The 24,801-nt window shown below is 37.3% G+C and overlaps 1 protein-coding gene across 3 annotated transcripts in view; it reads left to right on the top strand.

The window, feature by feature from the left end:
- Positions 1–24,801, top strand: part of LOC118968284 (uncharacterized) — a 90,145-nt gene that overhangs the window by 7,466 nt on the left and 57,878 nt on the right. Inside the window, exons 1-2 of one of the 3 annotated variants that reach the window (XM_073229563.1) lie at positions 13,130–17,621; positions 18,438–18,615. The gene's annotated coding sequence lies outside the window, so the exon portion shown is untranslated. Of the gene's footprint in view, positions 1–13,129; positions 18,616–24,801 lie in introns of those variants that run through there. The other 2 variants (XM_073229560.1, XM_073229561.1) reach the window with 2 other exon arrangements.

Genomic DNA, 24,801 nt, shown 5'->3' with positions numbered 1-24,801 from the left:
ACAAAGCTTTATTGGATGCTCACAGGTCAACCCCTCAGCTTTCCAGGAGCTTTGCCATAATGTCCGCAGCTGATGTAAACCAGACACAATAACTGTGACAAATTTTTATTAGTGTCATTTTGAGATGATGGAAAAAGTGAGACACTGTCTCTCGCCTTACTGATCCTACAGTCTACTAGGTGATTGCCATCATTCAACAAAATGGTTAGTTTGATGATGGGTAAGGAGAGGGATTAGAGGCAACAGAGAGAGTTAGAGGTCCTTTCCTATAAACTCCCCTCAGAGGAGAGTTGTGTGCTGGGAAATGTGTAAAAATTGGTTCTGTGGGTTAAGAGGAAATCCTGACTTGCAGCATTTGGCAGTTTCCATGCTGTAAATGTTCCCGAGTCTGAGCTCCTGCCACTCGCCATGTGACAGGCCAATAAGTCGAGAGACAAGATGTTGGGGCAAGGAAAGCAGCTTTATTCAGAAAGCCAGCAGACTGAGAAGATGGTGGGCATGCCCTAAAGCCCCATCATGCCAGCTCCAAGCTTCTTCTATGCAAGGCAAGAGGGAGCAGGAATGGGGGCAGTTAGGAGTGACAAGGCTGCAGACAAGGGCACCAGAGAGGGTCTGAGATGAGCTGAGAAGCTCTGTGTCCTAAGCTGAGTCTCATTGACCCGGGGCTGGTCATGATGTTCCTAAAACTCTCTGACAGGGCAGTCATTATGTTCATACATATTTCCCTATCTGCTGAAGGAAGCAAGCTTTGGGGAAGGAGCTATTTGCAGAAATCTCAAATTCAGAAAAAAATTCCTTTCGATGATCAACAAGCCTAAGTGCAGTGCTGCAGGCTGAGCAGAAGTCTTTTTCCTTTTTTTTTCTTTTGGCCAAAAGGTTAAGGCAGCAAAGGGGACAGAGTATGCAGGCGAGATGCCAACTGTTTCACTGGGTTACGTAAATAATCCCACCATGGCCCATTCCAAGCTACTGACATGACATCACTGGATGTGGAGCGGGGAGGAGATGCGGAGAAGCACACCACAGCAGTGAATTTCTGTGTGCACACACAACACACGCAAATCATCTCAAGACACCAGATAACAGTAAAATGTGGGATAGTTAGAAGGGTCTTTGATATTAATGAAATTTATTAGTTGTAAGTTCGTGTCATTTAATTCCGAACAATATCTGTGTGTAACAACCAGATGACAAAATCCTGAAAATTTGGTAACTGGCTCCAACACACTCCTCAAAGAGGAGGAGCCCTTGGAACAGATTTGAAAAGCAATGTTCACTCAAGAAAGGTTTTTCCAGGACCAGTGACATCTAGGCTGAAAGCAAGGACAAGTGGGAGAAAGCCAGACAAATAGAGTTGAAATATTATTTTAACAGAAAGGACAGTAAGGGCACACTCCTGGCCTGGGAGGGTTGAGAGTCGCATGAGGTTTGGGATTCGACGAGGTGAAAGGCAGAGTCAGTTATCAGGCTGCACTGTCAGAGTGATGAGAGTTGGATTTTTCTTTTACAAAGATCTCTCTGGCAGTGGTCTGGAGAGCAAGCAGGGGAATGGTGGCAGGGACGGGCAGTGATGAAGGGAACAGGACAATGGCGCCAAGAGCAGAGGTATCCAGGATAAATATGTATTTGAGCTGGACATCAAGTGCACTGGAGACTCCTTTCCTAGTTCGAATGGAATTTCTAGCTGGCAAACCCACTAGCTTCTTCCAGAGCCTCACCCTCTTTCCCTGCGCTTCAAGGCTGTTGCCACACACAGGAGGTTTGGACCCTGACGCCCTCTGGTCATTTGCTAAGGCCCTCGTCCTGCTTTCTACAGCTCCCTGAAATGTGCTGCTCTGCACAGCCCAGCCCTCCTGCGCCCCTCCACCTGCCCTGCCTAACTACATTTCTGCCTCTTTGCAGCTTGCCTTGAGTTCTAAAGCAATCCCAAGCATTCAAGCTTGAAGAATTAATGAAAAGAATCCATAGTTTTTATTGCTGATACCTTTCCTGAGATATTTCCCCTGCCTTCTCACTCATTTTCATGTGTGAATTTTTTGCATTCCTCAAGCACCCGTCATCTCATTTTTCCCATTTCTGTTGAAATGGCCTCCCAATGGATCAGATTCAGCCTCTAACGCTACCTTTTCTTCAATTCTCTACAAATTTAGTTTCAACAGATATTATCTTCTTTTCCGTTTCTGCTGCCATTGACTAATGTCAAAAATTCTTACCTCAGTTATTGTCATGCTTTTCCTAAGCACCCTCCCTCCTGTGGCACACTTTCTTCTCTAGGACTTGACACCTAACTAATGGTTTTCAAGGCATAGAGTAGTTTTACTGACTACATGTTTTGTCCTCTGTGCTGATAACTATGACATGATTACATAAGCAAAGAAATGTGTCTTGTGCATCTTTTCAATTTCTAGCATTTTCCTAATAGACTCAATGCATTCAAGACTGTTAACATTGAATTAGATCTTGATTGTTGAATTAGATTAAATCAGTTTATCTTTACAGGGTTTATTCATCTCAGGCATTAAGGAGCTCCCAAAACTTAGATCCAATAATTAGGCATTTTTAATACCTAATAAATCTTTAATTTCTGCCTGAGATCCATTCCCCAACCCAAGAAAAGATGAATGATCTATGGTAATTGTATTTATTTTTATGAATTTATGGACTTCTCTTTCTGATCTTCAACTGTTTGTGATACCCATGGAAAAATATCCTTGCAGTGTTTTGGGGGAAAATGTATTACAAAATTTAAATTAATGTAACTTATGTTCTAGAGATGCTACAACTATTCACGACTAAACGAACACACACACATTCTCCTTCTGCTTCTCATTTTCTCCTTGACTGTTTCTCTGTTTTGTTCTGCTGTAAGTACACAAACACTATAGTCAAAGCAGTCAACATTTCAGAGCCTCCAGCATAAGTATTGAATTGTGGCCAACTGAAATTTAACTAATCATTTTATATGTACACATTACAAGCAAAACTTTCATGTTAAACTATATTAATCACTCTATTTACTAGATTTTAGTACAGTGATAAGTGCATATCAATATTCTGTTGTATTATGTAAAAAACAGAAAATCAAAATATAGGGATAAAATAAAGAAGAAAATAAAGTTGTTCAAGAAGAAAATCATTTATTTATTTACTTTGCTACTGGGACATTTATACATGAATATCAGGGAAGTTAATTCATATCTGCATCCCATGTCAAATAAATTTCATGGCATTAGAAATATATTTTTATAAAGGAGAAAAAAAGTATAAGTTCATAAATTAAAAATTTGTAACAAATTTTAAGATTTAAGATAAGCAGTATATGTGTGTGTGTGTGTTCACACAATACCAATTAGGAGATTAGAATGTGTCAATGTAAAATAGCACTTATAGAATATTTTATGATTTAGATCCTTTCATTCACCAAGCCATCCTAATTAAAGGGGAAACACTGTAACTCTACCTGTTGTGTAATAAGTAGTACAAAGAGGAACATGCCATTTGAGTTTCTATCCTAAATTGGGGAGTATAACCAAGGAACGTAATCCACCATAATAAAAAATACACAGTAACACTTTAAGCAAAATCTGGGCATTGTATATAAACATGCATTTTAATAACTGATGTTCAAAGCAAGGCATTTATAATAGAAAGATTTGTTAAGGATGTCCTTTTTTTCATAGATGTAACATATTTTTAATTGTTTGAATATATTTAAATAACCTAAAATTGACACAGTATTTAGTTGATCCTGTGTTTACTGGGAATGTATCCTTTTGTTTGGGATGTGTTTTATTTGGCAAATATGCTCATGCCTGCACACTTCTTACTCTGGGTAATATTTGACATCTGAATGCTATACATTTTACTTTAGAAACAATTTTTGTTTAAAGCATAATTCATTTTAACACCTACCATATATATATTGATAAACTATTATGTGTTGTAAAGTATAAGATTTATTTCTTCCTTGCAGAAATTGTTCAGTATGAGGACACAAGGCATTTATATTGAAGATTTGAAGTGTGAGATGTGGAGAAAATTCTGGGTTAAATCATCAGACTAAACTTTATTGCTCTCAGCCACTTTAGATACCTTATTTATTACTGGAATTAATATTCTCATTTCTTAAAAAGGTGGCAGTGGACACTCTCACAAGTCCTTCCTGGCATAGAATTTCTGTTTCTGTGATAGATTTCAACTGTGCAATAATAGTCAGGAAGCAGTTTATGGCAAGTCTAAGTAATAGAACACTTACCATTGAGATATTTAAAAAATATGTGGGCAAAGCTAAAAGTGAAATGTGATATAAAATTTACTGAATGAAAATTCTGGAGCACAAATGACATGCACATACATTTTTAAAATTATATGAAAATACATCTAAACAATGCTGTTTTCCCTGATATTCTGAATTGAGTATCGAATCATTCGCTGGAAGTTTCATTTTGGTTGACCCACAACCCTTCTACTTCTGCATGTTAAGGTTGATCTTGGGCATGTTCTAACTGGATGCCTCGCTTTCCCGTGGGGACCTCTTATCCGGCCCACAGCCCTAATAACACCCATATTCCTACAGGCAGGAGCCTGAGACCCCAGGATTTCTTCTTCCTTCTCTTCCTTTGCTCCAACTGCCTCTTCCCACCAGTCTTCCTCCCAAAGATTGCTGTTTCTCACTTCTCTTCTCTACATGCCCTCCTCTTCCTTAGTTCAGTCTCTGGTCACTTGGGCTTTTGAATAGCTTCCTACATGATCTTCCCACCAATAATATTCTCTACTTCAAGTATGTCCTCAACCCAATAGATTAGTATTGAACTCAACTGAAAGAGAATGAAGTTTACATTAGTTGACTTTAAGTTAGTGAGACCTTTTCTATTATGTTAAGTAAGTAACCTGTATCAAACCCATATTAATATTCTAATAAAAAATAATTAACATTTCTTGGACACTGGCCATGTGCTCTAAGTGCTATATACACCTTTTTATTTATTTAATTCTAGTGGGATCTAGTTATTTTCTAAATTCTGAATGAATAATTGATTATTTGATGTTTTAATCCAGTTATTTCTCATTGTCTGGACAAAATATGTTTCAAATCCACGAAGTTGTTGCACAATGAGTGAATTATGAAATATCAAAAATCTTTAATTATACTTACTCAAATATATAGCAAAATGAAATTGATAATTTAATAAGTTTAAATTACTATTTTACTATATTGATTGACTTACTGTGGATATGGTATAAATTTGTTTACATAATAATGACTAAATACAGGGCAATCTTGTTTACCTCGCCACACTCTAACAGTGCAGTGGATAGTGAAATATTTCTGTAAATAACAGCATATACCTAAAATACACACAAATATTTCGAATACCTTTAAAAATGAGGAAAACACTTCCCATCAATTTATATATAAAATCTATAATGAACATATATGTCTATCGTGAGATAAGCCACGTGTTCTAAAATTTTGTAGCATTCAAGGTCAAGTTCTATAAATTGGATTTCCAGGTTTGGGGTAGAGTAGTGCTTGGAGAGTTCAGAGATTATAAAGAAAATAAAGAATTAAAATAAAAAGCATGTCTCAAGCATCAAAATCTAAAAACAAGTAACTGGTGTCTTTCCTTTCCCAGCCTCTGAAAAACAGTGCAGCCTGCAAGACAGTGAGCCCATTTACATACTTAATGATGCAAAATGATGAGGCAGAGTTCTGCAGTTCAAAGAAAATGCTATGGCTGGCAGGCCTTACTGTTGATCTGCGTGCTGAGGAAGTGTCTGCCTTCTGAGGACAGCCCTCATGACTCAGTGTTATGCTTTTTGGGAGAAGACTTAATGTGATCAAGACTATTTAGCTATGATAGTTCATTAGTGAGCTATTTTTCTCCAGGAGGAAGGGAGGGGGAAATACAGAATATTCAAAAAAGGCTTGGTGATTGTGAAAGAAAGTGGGCTTTCACTGAGGTCTAGGTATTTTGCAGTGACAGTGACAGCAGGGGACAGCTGTTTCATTTCAGTGTCCTCCCTCTGGGTTCTGTCCCATCATCCAGAGCCTGACCTTTGATACCCTGTGCACAGAGCGGCTGAGCCAGGTGACCCAAGTTCCCCTTCCCTGAAAGGGCTCCAGTTTGTCTTTTGAGTTTATCCTCAATAAGTAATAGTCTCATAGGTCCATGGACAGAATTGAAAGTAAATGTTCATCAGATAATTTTAAGCTTATTTTGTAGCTTTGCTGAGGCCCTGTCTCCTTCCTCTTAACCCCAAGACTTGATGAAAGAAAATGAACTAGTTCTCCCTCCATCTCTGCTAAATATTGCATAAAAAAACGCAGAATATGCTCAGTTTTCTGATTATCCTATCCTTTATGATATTAATTGGAGTGTTTGATGAAACAAATGTGATATCAGTATAATTTGATTCTAATGTGCACCAATAAAATGAATTTGCTTTGCATAATAATGTGCTGTTCTGAAAAAAATTATGGATATCTCCCTGTTTGTACCAAATCAAATAAAACAATACTGAAACCAAATGAATAATAAAAAAGGTTAGCTTAATTTACCCTAAAACTACGAAACATTAAAGAAGTCAAAATTACCATAACATAAAAGTGAGAGTTAATATTACCAAAAACATTTTCTGTTAACATGTTACATTTAATGTGCTTTTAAGAATCTGTGAACAAATTATATGCTATTTGTACACTTTAGAGTTTGTCTGAAAGAATATTTACATATATATGATCTCAGTTTTCTTGTTACTTTTTCTTCCTTTAATACCTACACACTTGCTGGTTTCTTATTAACACAGAAATGGCATGTCAAGTTTAAGGAAATGACCCAGCATCAAGGGATAATTATGTGAGGCTATAGATTAGGTATTGGTTGAAACAATAATCATTGAAAGATACCTTATATTTGCATGTGACATACAGTTTTCAAAATACTTTGCATGCCTTTTTTATTGGACAATCATATTTGATAACCACATCAGTCCTGAACTATATGCTAGCAAACTTTATGTCTGTTTTATGAAAGTGTCAGCAGATTTCAAAGAGGTGGTGTACAACTCCTCATGCTTGCCAATTTTATACAACCATAACAGCAAAACTATTATTTTATAACTAGAATACAAGTAAAATGATCAAACAAATAAAATTCAGATTGATGTGTTAAATAATGCTTTCCTGAAGTTTAGTATCACTTCCCAAGTTCTGTCTGGCTCAATGAACAGCATTTTGGGTTGTGGCTACCACTATGTGCAGTGTGAAAACGCAGTGCTAGCACACTTTTTTCTAAATAGACCTTTGGTAGCATATTGTGCACGCAGGTGCCCAGGTCCAGTGACAATAATTGTCTTAAAAAGAACCCACGATTCATGGCACTTTCTACACTTCAGGTTCACAAGTGAAGCATCCCTTCACTTTCAGTCTGTGTTTGTCTTTAGGTCTGAAATGAGTCTCTTGTAGGCAGCATATAGATGGGTCTTGTTTCTTTATCCATTCTGTAATCCTGTGTCTTTTGATTGGTGCATTCAGTCCATTTACATTTAAGGTAGCTATTGACAGATATGTTTTTATTGCTATTTTACTGGTTGTTTCCCTAGTTCCTCTCTGTTCCTTTCTTCTTCTCTTACACTCTTCTTTTGTTATTTGAATGTTTTCTTTAGTGTTGTGATTGGATTTCTTTTTGTTAAACTTTTTTGGTATCTATTATAAGCTTGAGGCTTGTGGTTACCTTAAGATTTGTTTATAGTTTCCTAAATATACAACAGTCTATATTTGGTTGCTCTTTTTCGAACACAAACTGAAAGTACTTCTTTTATATTTTTCTTCCTCCTCTACACTTTATGTATTAGATGTCATAATCTGTACTTTTTGTATAGTTAATTTTACTACTTTTGTTTTTAACTTCATACTTCCTTGTAAGTAATTGGTCTACCACCTTTACTATGAGTTTATTTTCACTGATGAAAATATTTAGCCTTATGAATATTTCCATTTACAGAAAGTCCCTTTAATTTATCCCATAAGGCCAGTACAGTGGTGGTGAATTCATTTAACTTTTGTTTATCTGGAAAACTTTTAACCTCTCCTTCAATTCTGAATGATAACCATGCTGGGATAAGATTCTTGGGTATAGGTGCTTCCCTTTCAATACATTAATTATTCCATGCCATTCCCTCTGCCTGTAAAGTTTATCCTGAAAAGTCTGCTAGTAGCCTGACGGGTTTCTCTTGTATGTAATTTTTTGTCTCTCTCTGGCTGCCTTCAGTACTCTCCTTATCTTTAATCTTTGTCATTTTAGTTATTACATGTCTTGTTGTTTTCTTGGGGTTCCTTTTGTTAGGGGTTTTCTGTACTTTCAGGTCTGGGTATCTATTTTCTTCCCCAGATTGGGGAAGTTTTCAGCAATTATTTCTTTAAAGAGACTTTCTATTCCTTTGTCTCTCTCTCTCTCTTCTCTCTCTGGGACCCATATTTTGTGGATATTGTTTCACTTGGAGTTGTCACACAGCTCTGTTATCATCCTCTCATTTCTGGAGATCTTTTTTCTTTCTGTTCCTCAGCTTCTCAGTGTTCCTCTTCTCTAATTTCCATCTCATCGATTGTCTCCTCTCCTTCCATCTATTATTCATTCCCTCCATTGTATTTTTAATTTCAGTTACTGTATTCTTCAGCTCTGAGTGACTCTTTTTCAACTCTTCCATCTCTATTTTGAAGTCCTCCTCAGGACTGTCAGTACTCTTCCACAGATCAGTGAGCATATTTCTAACTGTTACTTTGAAATCTTTCTTCAGAAGATTGGTGATTTCCTTTTCATTTACCCTCTTTCTGGTGTCTTATTCTGTTCTTTTGTTTAGAACTTCTTCCTCTGCCTCCTCATTTTATCTGGGTTTCTGTGTTTTTTCCTTTGTATCAGATAGATCTGCTATGCTTCCTGGTCTAGAAAATAATAGTTTATGAAGAACGCATCCTGTGGTTCCCAGAGCTCAAGCTTTGTGCTCACTTCTGCTTGGTTCTCATTTGTGGTGGAGCTGCAATTCCTGTTGGTGGGCTGTGGGTGGGGCCACGTTTACTCCCATCTAACAGCAGTGGTTGATCTCTGCCAGCAGAGTCCCTTTATGATTATGTAGGGGAACCTCAGCTGGGATCATTGTAGGTAAGGCCACCCCTCTGCCCATCTGCCAGCAGTGGCTGATCTCAGTCTAATAGCTTAACTCAGCAGGCCCTTTGTTAGCCAAGCAGAAGTGAGCAGGGATGGTTGTGGGCAGGGCCACCCTCTGCCTGCCTTGCAGTGATGGAAGCCCAGCAGGGTGAGCGGGCTGGACAGGCATGTAGGTGTACAGAGAAACACCTTGGGACTGAGCTGCCAGTGAAGTGAAAGGGTTGGAGCACTGAGGGTGGCTCCTATGAGCACCTGACCAGTTGGGCTGTGGGAGGGCTGGGGAAGTAACCACCGGCCCTTTCTATGGCAGAGAGTTCATCCAACTTCCACCCCTCTGGTACCCTTCCCATTGCTGGTAACTCTTTCAGGCTGCTCCCTCTGTGTTGGGTCTCAGCAGAACCGATAGAGCACGCCTGTCCTCCATGAGTGTCAGGTGTCTCAGTCCCCCAGAGTGCTCTAACTCTCCCTGGTGCCAAGCCCTGAAATCATCAAAGCCCAGCACAATGTGGACTCATGGTCCTGGAACAGTTCTCCAGGGACAGGGGTGCAGAGTTCCTGAGTGCTTATTCCATCCCCACTCTGTTCCTCTCTCTCCCACTAATGGGCTAGTATGGCAGAAGGACTTGGGTCCTGATTGATTACAGCTCTGCCACTTGACCCTTCTCTGTGTAGTCTTTTCTTCTTCACTGGGTGTAGGTGGTCTGTTCTGCAGTCTTCGGACCATTTTCAGGGTTAGCTGATTTTGTTGTAGTTGCTTTTTTGGAGTGAAGTGGGAGGAGGTTTCTGCCTTACCTTCCTCCTCTGTTGTGTTTTTTTATCCCCTCTCCAATGACATTAATTTTAAATTAAATTTTTGAGGTGGTTTCAGTACTTACTCTTGTTTTCAATAGTACTGAAAAGTTGTTTTGTCTATGTCACATAAATTGTTATTACAATTTTAATAGTCTCAAAAATGAACTCAATAATATGTTGATTATTTTTCTATGGGTTTTAAATATTTACTCATGATCATTTTTATGAAACATTTTTTTTCACTTTAAAGTTAAACTTCAGAAACCATCATCTGGAAAATATTTATATGTTGAAGATTATCAATTCTATGTGAAAAGCTTCCTTTTCTATAATATTCAATTTCACAGAATTCTCACACATCAAAGCGCTATAGAAACAGCATGAATTATTTTTCACTGAAATTTTGAGTTCAATTCTTACTTTAAGAAATCTTTAGGGATGTGATAATATTTACTTCGTTTTAATGTTTAATATTAAAGCAAGGTGGCTGAAGAGATGACAAAGTGCTAACACACTTGAGTCTTATTTGAACCAGTGTTGTAAAAAAGAAAATATTTCATGTGGCTTTACTAGATTTGGGAATGTTTTCATTCCCTGAATAATGCTCTTATTGCTGTTGGAAGCTTTGCCTCAGGATAATTACCTATTTCTCTGCAATGGACAGTATCATATGGACACTGTATAATATTTTTATTGTCTTAGAAGTTTTTGTAATGCCATTTATATGACATCATTCCTAACTTCAAGGTCTTTTTGATACTTTTAATAATGAAACTGATTTCTGAAACAATACAGCGTGGATGAGCTGGCAATGCCTTTGTTGAGTCATCCATTCCTGATGCTGTGCAGAGAGTTGACAGTGCAATTAACTCCACACAAAGACATTTGTTTTCAAAGTAAGAATTTATTTTATTTTGATTGCAAAATTATTTTCACTTCAGTTCTACTTAGTTTTTGCAATCTCCATGAATTGCAACAGGGATAGAACATACGATTGCCAAAGCTTATTTTCTTTATGTGCATGCAACAACTCTCTGGGTGAGCCATAACTATCAGTTCTACCTCAAGGAAAAGGAAACTTGCTCCCCTTATATATACATGGCATAAACTTATGTCAACGACCCACTCTAAAGGGTCTCACAAGAGGTATCAGGCAATGGGCTTTGTGATGCCAGCATCCACTGGTCAAACCCAGTGCCTACACCAGTCTTTGATTTGAGAGTGATTGTCAGGTTAAACATGTCTTGTCATAAACTGGTAGTCCACAAGTGAATATTTTGGTTGGGATTTGTGGTGCTTGATTTATTTTACCTTGGATCAGAATGTCTTTATACCAGCACAGCCTCCTGGTCCTATAAACTCCCTATCAGACCCTAGGAAGCACCTGGGATGTTTTGTAACATTTGAATGTGTTAAAGAAAATGATTGCTGTCTTCAGAATCAATAGATTATATACTCAGTCTTTGCAGTTGTTGGTCATAAAGGAATGCCTTTCAATGCCATAATCAGGTATTGCTCGGCTCCCTGCTTAGCCACAAACAGCATGGCATATGATCAGGGCTGGGGTTCTAGAGCCATACAGTCTATTTATAGTCCTACAGCAATTCTCCAATAAAATGGGTGTGGAAGGAACATACCTCAACCTAATAAAGGCCATATATGACAAACCCACAGCCAACATCATACTCAGTAGAAAAACCTGAAAGCTTTTCCTCTAAGATCAGCATAAGGACATGAATGCGCACTCTCACTACTTTTATTCAACATAGTACCAGAAATCCTAGTCATGGGAATCAGACAAGAAAAAGAAATGAAAGGCATCCAAACTGGTAAGAACTAAAGCTATCACTATTTATAGATGACATGGTACTATATACAGAAAACACTGAAGACTCCATCAAAAAACTGTTAGAACTAACAAATGAATTCAGCAAAGTTGCAGGATAATAAATCAGTACACAGAAATCTATTGCATTTCTGTATACAAATGACGAACTAGCAGTAAAAGAAATCAGGAAAACAATTCCATCTGCAGTTGGTTCAAAAATAATAAAATACCTCGGAATAAACCTATTCCAGGAGGTGAAAGACCTATACTCTGGAAACTATAGTATATTAATGGGAAAAAAAAGGCACAAATCAATGGAAATCTATCCTATGCTGAAGTATGGGAAGACAATATTTTCAAATGGCTAATCTACCCAAAGTAATTTACAGATTCAATTAAACCCTTATCAAAGTACCAATGACATTTTTCAATGAACTTGAGCAAATAATCCTAAAATTTATATGGAACTACAAAAGACCCCACGTAGCCAAAGCCATCTTGAGAAAGAACAGAGCTGGGTATAACATGCAACCTGATTTCAAGCCATACTGCAAAGATACAGTGATTAAGATAGATGGTACTGGCACAAGAAAAGTCCCATAGGTTAATTGAACATAATTAATAGAAAGCCCACAAATAAACCTATGCATATGTGGTCAACTAATATATGATGGAGAAGTCATGAATATACAATGGGGAAAACAAAGTCTCTTCAGTAAATGGTCTTGGAAAAACTGGATAGCTACATGTAAGAGAATGATCGCTACCTTAAACTACACAAAAATAAAGTCAAAATGGATGAAGACCTAAATATAAGAAATGAAACCATAAAACTCTTAGAAGAAAACATCTCATGTTAGTTGTAGAAATAGAAGTACAACGTAGAGAATATAAGCAATAATAGTGTAATATCTTGGTATGGTAATGGGGTTACTGCATTTATGGCAAGCTAGTAGTAATGTATATAATTATTGAATCACAATTTTATATATGTGAAACCAATATAAGATTATATATCATTTTTACTCCAACCAAACAAAAAGAAGTACAAACATCAGTATTTTTATTTAGAATATTACCTATTCATCCTTAAGACTTTCCTTTTATGGTTTTTCCATTTGGTTTTCTCAGTACTTAACCTCTGGTCTTTGCTTCTGTTTTTAAACTATCTTTTATTCTGTTAATATATTTCAAAATGTGATCATTTATTCATTTATTTATTTCAAATAGCAGTTATTATATATATATATATATATATATATATATATATTTGTGTGTGTGTGTGTGTATGTGTGTGTGTGTTTCCCTTTTACCCTGTCATTTGTGAGTCAGATAAACTACAAACTGTATTTATCTATTTGCATTATTTTCTTTAGATTTAAGTGTTCAAAAAATTATATACATATGTAAATAACAGTTAAGAATTTATTCTAGCCTAAATGCAGAATTAATATTTTAATGTATACCATTTACTCATTTGTCTATTTATTTATTTGTTTAATTATTGCCAGAACAATTCCAGCCAACAATATAACTATTCACATAAATATGTAAACATGTATTTTACCTTCAGTTAAGTAATCACTGCTGGCACACAGTGGATGTTTTGTAGTTAGAATTATTAATGAAAAGCCTGACTACCTCAAGTAGAGATAATGAAGGAACAGTGTGTGTTAGACAATTGAAAAGGTATTAATTCACATAGTTAAGGCTCCTTATAGATGCTCCTGAATTTCACTGTACTCAGAACACATGGAGCTGTATTTCAGTGTTTCCTTCCAAAAAGCTTATCTTTTAAAACTTGACTGAAGTGTAACAAAATGTCCTTTTTGGTCAGAAAACACTAAAATACTCTAACTTGTGCTCTTAGACGTTGAGGCCAGTTGGCCGTGCTCCACACTGCTGACAAGCATTGGCTCCCAGGACCCTCCTGCCACTGTGCCTGTGGTACCTGGTAGTAAAATCCTCAGGTCTCCCATGGGGAGGTCAGTGCTACAAAGGTCTGTAGGCAGTATCACTGACAGGCTCCTTGTACAGCATCCGTTTTAATGCTTTATTTACTAACATGCCCCAGTGCTGCAGACTGTGGGCAGCATGGTGTCCCTGGAGCATTAAGCCTCTATGTTCCCTGTCCATGGACACCATTCCTACTCCAATACACCCTCTTCTGGCTGATTCTCCTGTAGGGGTTGTGAATAAAATGAGCTTTTACCTCCTTTTATTTTCTCTACCTTACTAATGTGACCATGTTGAAACTTCTGGAACAAAAATGTGTAGGTGGCTTAGACATTGAGGCATTTCATGCCTCTCCAGTTCAACTCTAGGTCTTTGATTTGACGTCTTTAAAGTCCAAATGGTAGATATGATGTAGTATACACTGAAGATGATTCCCATTTCAAATTTTCCTAAAATTCCAAAAAATAAAAGGAAAACAAATTAAATAAAAATGAGAGAAATATTTTATTAGATTTAACTCTTTTAAGATATTTTAAGATTTAAATAAATTTTTATCCATTTTCTTTTAAAGTTTTGTTGACTTCTCCTCTAACAATTGTTTTTTTTCACCTTGAGAACATTTTCCATTTGCATTACTGGGACAGTCTTATAGGATCTAAGACTCTCCTTTGGAAAGCATCATTGTTATTTTTTTAGATCATGTTTGAAGATGCTAGACCATCAGTTTGGAACACAGTGAGTCATCCAAAAAGTTTTGGCATCAATTACATGGAAAGTTAACATAAGAATCACCTTTAGATTCTTAAAATCCCATCTTTTTATAGCAAGAGTGTTTTACCATTAAGAGGTAGAGACCAATATTACCTAAATATCCCTGTTAATTCTAAATAAGGAAACACACACACACACACACACACACACACACACCATAGAACCAAGGCCCTCTGAGCACATGGCAGATGTGTTCTGGTGCTGCCTGTGGTGAAGCAGATATCCTGCCAAGAGGGGCGGTCACACACACACACACCTGACTTCCTTGAACCCATCCTCTGGTTTAGACAAACTGTGTGTCTTCAGCTTCTGAAAATGAATTCTTTACCCCAGGGGAATGTGCCCATCCTGGGATCACAGTTTGGTTCTCTCCTTTCTTGTGGTGTATGTTATCCCCTCGGTTAGCAAATCTAATTAGAATCAAAAGGGTGCATGCAGCAGGGTTCAGAGATGAAACTTGGAGGCACGCATACACACAGTACACCAGGCCCAGCCGTCTGCTGTCCTTAAGTGACTTCTTATCTGCGAGCCCCTAGTCTGATCACAGTCATACTTAAAATAGGGGAAATGCCAGCCAAGCTTTCTGGCCAGAAACACAGGAGCCGCTGCTAGGGCTCTTCACTCTGTTCTCACTCCTGCTCTTTGTTTTCCAGGAAGCCTTGCTCTTTCCTGCAAGCTGTTTTTACTCCTGTGTTGTTTTTTAGAGACATCCCCATATGTGCAACAATTTGTATCTTTTTTATTGACCATTCTTTCGGATTTTTCTTGGCTGTAGTTATTCTATTTTTCTTGATTAATACATCCCTCAGGAGTCACAGAGTTCTGTGTTTTTTCTGTGATTTAGTTTCTGTTTTTGTTTGCCCCTCAGTAAAATGTTAAGGTTTTCTATTTACATTTTTAAATTTCCAAAAAAAATCATTGTCCAAAAACTGATAAAGAATCACTAACCTTTGCACTTGTAATCACATATTTTTCTCTGTTCTTAAGCTGAAACTGCTTCCCGTTGTCAAAGGTTCAGAAGTAATGGAAATAAAACCAATGCACACCAAACTAGTAATTTAATAGTTTATACACACACCAGAGACAGTTTGCAAACTGGTAGCACTGAAAACAAAAGATGGGATGTGGCTGAGGGGTACATGGTTCTAAAGCAGTTTATACAGTAGATTCTTCACTTACATAATAGATTCTTTATATAGTAGACTGTTTATCCTATTTGAATTTCCTTAAGTGATAGGGATTGGTTAAGGGTTACCTCATATTAACCTTGGGAAACAGTTCAAGTTTTGCTTATGATTCCCAGAGACAAAAACAAGAAGTCACTCAGGTCAAGTTATCTTTGCAAAATAAGCTAAATTAAGCCGTTTTGCTTGCCTAAGCTGTTTTTGCCTTCCCAGGGAATTTTTATGGTTGGTCTGCATTGGTTTTTCATTGTAACTCTGTGAAGCTCTCAGATTCACCAGGCTTGCTTGACTTCCCATGCACACTGATCTTCCCCGCAGCCTTCAGGCCCTGACTAAGTTTTCTGTGAGCTGCACCACCAGTCTGTGGGCACTTTCTGGCTACCATCAAAGATGCCTTATATTATGATAATCAACTTAAAGCCCCTACCAGCTTGAGTTTATAAGACTTCTATCATCTGTACTTTTTAAAATACAATACTGTACATTTACATGTTATTAAATCATGCTTCTTATCATTTTTTTTAAAGATCACCTTTTAGAGAAAGGGTGTTTTGAATGCTACTACTAGAAAATTGTTTTAAGGGGTATTTTCCAACAGACACAGCATTTCTAACATAAACAGTAAGTTACCCATGTCCATTTACAAAATGTTTACAATTAAAGACAATTTCTATATGGAAACTTTAACTTTGCAGTAGCCAAAATTATAACTATAACTACCATTCAAATCTTATCATTAAGAAACAATAATTGCTAATATTTATTAACTGCTCTAAGAAACAATAATTGCTAATATTCATTAACTGCTCTTTAAGTACCAGATTCTGAACTAAATACTTTATATTGTGTTTCATTTGGCCTTGAGTATCCAGCAAAGTAGATCAAGCAAACAATTTTTTAGTATCAGGGCTAAATATTACTTATATCAAATTTACCAAACAAGAATTGTGCCTTCATACTAGACATAATAAAGTTCTGTCTTTTATTTTATTAGTGAATTCAGGGTAAAAGTCTTCATCAACCTTTGATGTAACTCTCCTGTGATGAAAGTGCTATACTTATTCTCTACATGACATTTTATTTCTTAATGCACTTTTTTGATTTTTCAACTATTGCTTTCAACCTTCCCAACTCTGTGATATTGAAACAGACTTTCTATGCCATTATTTCAGGGATTTATTTTCTTTTTTTCTGCATATGCTTGGCTTACGTGTTTTTCTGTTTTTTTATATATCTTATTTGGTCAATTAAGCAAACCACTACTACATTATTTTTGCCAAATCACTTAATTCTGTTAATTGTTTAGTGTGTGCTTTTTCACAGAGAGGAATCTAATACTAATTAAGGTAATGCAGATGATCACTTCCCCACCATGCACATGCACACTCTCAATTTTTGTGTCAATTTGTGCAGACAAAGTTTCCTCCAGTCACTTAGCATCCAAAGGGGTCTGTGCTTGGCAAAGAGCAACTTAGCCAGAAAATGGATTATCTGGTTAATCCATTTAATGGAATACTTGATTATCTGGTGTTTGGAACCTTAAACGAGAATTTCTGCAATGGGCAACACTGCGGCGTGTTGAAGGGAATGCCTATTTAAGGCATGACCGAGCTTCATTTGAAAAATGAAAACTTTCAAAATCAATTGCTATTAGTTATTGGATGTCATAGTGAAATTCTAACCAGATGGAAAAATTTCTTCCGAGTGTTATCTACTTAGTAGAGGAATTTCATAAGTTCATTTAAATTCTGTCTGCTATCCATTAACATACTATTCATAACCTGTATTATTTCCTAACTAATATCTAGCTGTAGTGTTTTTTTTTTATATGATATAAAGCACAGTATATGATTTTCTCTTTTTAGGGGGGAGCAGAACATAACATTCCAGTTGTCATTTCAAAAATCTCCAAGGAGCAAAGAGGTAAAGTGTTAAGAGAATTATATAGAAGCCATTCCTTTGTAAATCATGATTATTGAAAAATAAGAGGAACTTTAAGAATGATACATTAGCATATGGCCGACTAGCTCCAGGGTCCCCTAGACCAGGCAGTAAGTGGCCGAGTCTGATTCCTTAATCTGTGCCCTTCATTACTCCAGGGGGAGGCTTTTCTCACAGGAAAGCAACAAGGAAAAATAAAGAGCATGTGACTGTGAGTGAACTAGGAACTGCATAACTTTCCAATTGTTTCATTAAACAACATGTAGACAAATGTAATGATAACAAGTCACGTCAAATATAGGCAACTGCAAATATATATTTTTTTCAGTTTTTATATGCAACTTAACTCAGCCTATCACATGAAATTTCATCTAGGGAATAACTGCAGATGCAAACAACTGTTGCACTGACTGAAGTCAGTAAGACAAATAATGTTTTAAAAAGTTCTTGTAGCTGCTTCCATAGGTTTTGGATTGAAGGTCTAGTTCTCAACCTCTTCACAGACACCTTAAAGTCATATGTACATGGGAAAATTTATCCATTCATCCAGAAGAGTGACTGATTTTTGGCAACTGTTAGATCTGAAACCATAGAATTTAAATAGAAACGTCTCAGCATGTATGTTAATATCAATACTGAATCATGTGATTGTTTTTGTTCCATTACTTGTTCTTTTAAGATGTGATTTGTATAAAGCATTTAATTTTCTGGACCAGTTTTGACTTTATTTAGTTAAAAAAACTTTTACCTGTGTGAATAAAGTAGCCCATACATAATCAGTTGTCCTTGTCATTATAGCGGAACTTTCAGGACTGCTTTTTATTGGAGACGTGATTCTACAGGTATGTAATTTATCATTTTTCTCTATGCGCAAGCAAAACATAAGGCCAATTCACAATATGCCATGTTAAGTTTTGCTTTTCTTTCACTGCAGATAAATGGAATTAATGTGAGAAAATGCAGACATAAAGAAATGGTGAGGTCTCTTTACTTTTCTCTAATATCACAATTTTTCCCATATGCAAACAAGGTTGCATTGATAAAAATTGTTCATTTTATTCATTAAGAAATTAGGACATTGCTCAAGTATGCTATCAGATTTTCAAATGATCTCAATTTTTTTTAATGTTAGAAACAGATCCATAGCACCACCCAGGATGAAATGTAATTCAAATAAATACCTACAGAGGTCACCTACTATGATTTTTCAGTTTTTCTGTTAATCCCTACCCGTTAATATCCAAGTATATGTCTAGGTAAAAGCTATGTCTGAATCATTACAAATATTTAAAAGCTTATAAATGGTAACATTTATATATGTAAAATCTCAGTAGCAAGGACATTTGGAAGAGCATGTAAAGACTGTGTGTGTGTGTGTGTGTGTGTGTGTGTGCGTGTGTGTGTGTGCGCATGTGTGCACGCACGAGACAGAGAGACAGAATTCAGAGGAGCTTGATTTCTAAATTTTGTTTTGGCACTAGGCAGAATTTTACCAGTTTTTAGTGTGGCATTTGCTTGGATGTCAGTAAATGTGCAGATCTGAAGCCCCAGCCTCAGATATGTTAATTTAATCAGTTTACTTGAGCCCAGGAATTTTTAACAACCAGTCCACATGGCTTCTTTGTAGGTAACCTCTAAACTGCACTCTGGGAGAAACTGGGAAGTTGAGGAGCTTCCACTGGGGATGGTGAGATGATGGAAGAAATAACACAGAAAGGAACAGAACCGTGATTAGTGTTTTGGGAAACATTTGTTATGGTTGATTAACCCCACTGAATTTCTGTATCAGCTTACATAGGAAGGGATAGAGAAGTTACATTTAATAGTTTATATTCAAGGGTCAGACAAGGTGAAAAATACTGTAAGCCTTTTGCCTATCGCAACTCTAGTTTATTTGGTTTTTGAATACATTACTCCTCTGTTAAGAGCTATTTGTAGAAAACTTCTGATATGTTTCTACATTTCAAACCTCAAAGAGGCAATCGCAAGTGTCTATAAAAAGTCTATTCCACAGGTAGTGACAAGAGAGGGTTCTCTGTTGTGAGCCCTCAGAATAACTAATCAAGGTTTGTTACTATTGATGACCTGTCTTTGCTTATCAAGAATCTTACTTAGGCCACCCTATTGCCACTCTGGTGAACATGATATAAAAAATAAGAATTTCAGGTCTCAAGATTGCTACATATATGTACCAAGAAAAGTCATACTTTTGAACAGGTTTCTAGAGAAATGAACAAACAGGAGGACACAGAGCTCCCTGTTCAGCAGACTTGTGTAGATTTGAAATAGAGCCCTGAAAACAAAGATATTTTAAATTAAGGGTTTTTTTTTTCAAAAGTACAAAGTAATTTTAAGCTCATTATACAGGGAGCAAAACAGTGCATTGTCTTTTAAAGCCACGTGCTGTTAGATGGGTTCAGGTTTGCAGCTGGCCCTTCAAAGGCAGGCAGCATGCTCAGACAAACTGATGAAGTTTTGATTAAACAGATCAGTGTGGCATCAAAGATTTGAATGTGCAAATAATGACACTTCTTAATGGTGTTCATCCTGATTCAAAGGAATTTAGGATTGTATGGCAAATAATGTGTAGCCCTTCACGGTAAATTTATTTTTCTGACAGGCTTAATGTTATCAACTTTCAAACATAGGTACTGATATTCTTATTTAGTTCCAACATTTAATTTTCCGATGCTTTAGTCCTCACTGCTAATAATCTAAACAAATAGACTTACTTACACCTCAGTAGGACCGAGATATTGATTAAGAGTTTAACTTTGACTCACATGGGCAGAAAAAGGCACAAGCTAAGAGGATGTGGGTGACCTTAGAGCATGCTGACTTCCCACAGTCCTTATTCCAAGTCAGTGATTCCCATAGAGCTGTAAATTCAAGAACAATTGGGTACGTGTGACAGAATGTTGATTGTGCATGTAACTTTTCCGTTATTCACCTACACTATTCATTGACAGTGTTAGAAATTATGCATTTGGCCTGATCAGCTTCACTCACAGGATGCCTGCAATGGTATAGTTATAATGTCCATGTTGGAGTTACAAGGTTTGATCTATGTAGAAGCGGGAACCCATGCTGTCCACTGTGGGCACTCTGTAGAATTATTAATGGGGTTCTCAGCCAAAAGCCTAGAATTAGATGATCACAGCCTTTGTGTCTATCAGTTTCTCATATTAACAGTCTGAGTGTGCAGTCAGCCAGTGCTGGGCTTCACCCACCCCACCCAGAGCATTCTTCTCACCAGAGGCTTGCTATGGAAGAGATACTCCCAAAGTTTCCTTATTGAAAAAGTCTAGAACAGTGTTGTTTTTCATGTGACATGGTGGGGGACACAGCAGAATAATGAGTGTAGATGGCTCACCAGCTCAGAAACAATTGTATACAAATCCTAGCTCATCCACTCACTAACATGATAATTTCAGGCAAAAGAACTAAACCTCTTCTTTCACCACCAAGACCAGGGCCCCAAGCTACTTTCCTGTCCCCCCTCTCAGATGACCTGGACCTGGACGAGCTCCAGCTAGGGATGGGGGATGCAAAGCCACAGCCTAGTGTCCAGGGTAGCCCTACTCCAGGCTCCTTCAAGCCCTGTGAGCACCTCTTTGAGAGCTGGGGCATCCGCCTGGCTGTGTGGGCCATCATGCTGCTCTCTGTGCTCTGTAACGGGCTGGTGCTGCTGAGTGTGTTTGCCGGTGGGCCTGGCCCCCTGGTCCCCGTCAAATTCGTTGTGGGTGCAATTCCAGGGACCAGCACCTTGACTGGCATTTCCTGTGGCCTCCTAGCCTCGGTGGACACCTTGACCTTCGGCCAATAAAGTTTGCGGAGTACGGAGCCCGCTGGGAGGTGGGGCTGGGCTGCCAGGCCATGGGCTTCCTGGCCATCCTGGGGTCCGAGGCCTCCGTCCTGCTGCTCACCCTGGCTGCGGTGCAGTGCAGCATCTCCATCACCTGCGTCCAGGCCTACAGGAAGGACCCCTCCCTGGGCAGCGTTCAAGCAGGGGCCCTGGGCTGCCTGACGCTGGCAGGGCTGGCAGCGGCCCTGTCCCCCACCTCAGTGGGAGAATACAGAAGGGAGTGGCGTGATGTATTGATGTATTTAATGCAATGAAGCAGAATGGCCTGGAACCAAGATTACATTATCTGGCAAGATTATCATTTAAATTTGAAGGAGGGATTAAACAATTTCCAGATAAGCAAAAGCTGAGAGAATTCACCTCCCACAAACCATCTCAACACACTGTTTTGGAGAGACTACTATAGATGGAAGTGTTCTTACGGTTTAATAGCTGTCACCAGAGGTAATAAAACCACCGTAAAGAAAGTAGAACAGCTACTACTAAGCAAATGCAAAATTAAATATTCCCAAAGTCAATCAAGGGATAGACAAAGAGTACAGAATATAATACCTAATATATAAAGAATGGAGGAGAAAGAAAAAGGATGAGAAAAAGAAAAGAACCCTTAGATTGTGTTTGTAATGGCATATTAAGTGAGTTAAGTTAGACTCTTAGATAGTAAGGGTGTTAACCTTGAACCTTTGGTAACGATGAATCTAAAGCCTGCAATGACAATAAGTGCATACCTATCAATAATCACCCTAAAAGTAAATGGACTGAATGCACCAATCAAAAGACATAGAGTCACTGAGTGGATAAAAAAACAAGACACATTTATATGCTGCCTACAAGAGACTCACTTTAAACCCAAAGACATAAACAGACTAAAAGTGAAGGGATGAAAAATAATATTTCATGCAATGAATAGAGAGAAAAAAGCAGGAGTTGCATTACTTGTATCAGACAAAATTGACTTCAAAACAAAGGAAGTCACAAGAGGCAAAGGAGGACATCACATAATGATAAAGGGGTTAATCCAGCAAGAAGATATAACCATTATAAATATCTATGCTCCCAACACAGGAACAACTACATACGTGAAACAAATACTCACTGGATTAAAAGGAGAAATAGAATGCAATGCATTCATTCTAGGAGACTTCAACACTGCCTTCACTCTGAAGGACAGATCAACCAGACAGAAAATAAGTAAAGACAGAAAGGCACTGAACAACACAGTAGAACAAATGACCTAACAGACATCTACAGAACCCTACACCCAAAAGCAGCAGAGTAGACATTCTTCTCAAGTGCACATGGAACATTTTCAAGAATAGATCATATACTAGGCCACAAAAAGAGCCTTAGTAAATTCAAAAAGATTGAAATTGTATCAACCAGTTTCTCTGACCACAAAGATATGAAACTAGAAATAAATTAGGCAAAGAAAATGAAAAATCCCACAAACACATGGAGGCTTCACAACATGCTCCTAAATAACCAATGGATCAATGACCAAATAAAAACAGAGATCAAGCAATATATGGAGACAAATGACAACAATAATTCAACACTGCAAAATCTGTGGAGCACAGCCAAAGCCATACTAACAGGAAAGTATATTGCAATACAGGCCTACCTCAAGAAAGAAGAACAATCCCATACAAGCCGTCTAAACTCACAATTAATGAAACTAGAAAAAGAAGAACAAATGAGGCCCAAAGTCAGTAGAAGGAGGGGCCAAATAAAGATTAGAGCAGAAATAAGTAAAATCGAGAAGAATAAAACAATATGAAGAATCAATGAAAGCAAGAGCTGGTTCTTTGAGAACATAAACAAAATAGATAAACCCCTAGCCAGACTTACCAAGAAAAAAAGAGAGTCCACACACATAAACAGAATCAGAAGTGAGAAACGTAAAATCACTATGGACACCACAGAAATACAAAGAATTATTAGAGATTACTATGAAAAATTATATGCTAACAGACCAGATAACCTAGTAGAAATGGACAACTTTCTACAAAAATACAACCTTCCAAGGCTGACCAAGGCAGAAACAGAAAATCTAAACAGACCAATTACCAGCAACGAAATTGAACTGGTAATCAAAAGACCACCTAGGAACAAAATTCCTCTACCAGATGACTTCACCACTGAATTTTATAAAACATATAGTGAAGACCTAATACCCATCCTCCTTAAAGTATTCTAAAAAGTAGAAGAGGAGGGAATACTTCCTAACTCATTCTAGGAGGCCAGCATCACTCTACTACCAAAACCAGGCAAAGACACCACAAAAAAAGAAAATTACAGTCCAATATCCCTGATGAACATAGTTGCAAATTTACTCAACAAGAGTAGCAATCCAAATTCAAAAATACATCAAAAATATCATCTATCATGATTAAGTAGGATTTATTCCAGGGATGAAACGATGGTACAATATTTGAAAATCCATCAACATCATCCACCACATAAATAAAAAGAAGGATAAAATCCACACGATCATCTCCATAGATACTGAAAAAGCATTTGACAAAATTTAACACCCATTCATGATAAAAACTCTCAATCAAATGGGTACAGAGGCCTAGTGCCTCAACATAATAAAGGCCATATATGACAAACCCACAGCCAGCATTATACTTAACAATAAGAAGCTGAAAGCTTTTCCTTCAAGTTTGGGAACAAGACAAGCATTGCCACTTTCCCCACTTCCATTCAACACAGTACTGGAAGTACTAGCCACGGCAATCAGACAGCACAAAGAAATAAAAGGCCTCCAGATTGGCAAGGAACAAGTTCAACTTTCCCTGTTTTCAGATAACATGATATTGTACATGAAAAAACCTAAAGAATCCACTCCAAAACTACTAGATGTAATATCTGAATTCAGAAAAGTTACAGGATACAAAATTAATACACAGAAATCTGTTGCATTCCTATACACTAACAATGAACTAGCAGAGAGAGTAGTCAGAAAAACAATTCCATTAACAATTGTATCAGAAATAATAAAATACCTAGGAATAAACCTAACCAAGGAAGTGAAAGACCTATACTCTGGAAACTACAAGACACTCATGAGAGAAATTAAAGACAATACCAATAAATGGAAACACATCCCATGCTCATGGGTGGGAAGGATTAATATTGTCACTGTGGCCATCCTGCTTTAAGCTATCTATACATTCAATGCAATTCCTATCAAAATTCCAACAGCATTCTTCAACGAACTAGAGAATTCATCCTAAAATTCATATGGAACCACAAAAGACCCTGAATAGCCAAAGCAATCCTGAGAAGGAAGAA

Source organism: Manis javanica, chromosome 2, assembly GCF_040802235.1.
Source record: "Manis javanica isolate MJ-LG chromosome 2, MJ_LKY, whole genome shotgun sequence".
NCBI classification, from domain to species: Eukaryota; Metazoa; Chordata; class Mammalia; order Pholidota; family Manidae; genus Manis; species Manis javanica.
The sequence above is the reverse complement of the archived record's forward strand: the minus strand, read 5'-3'. Positions and strand labels throughout refer to the sequence as shown.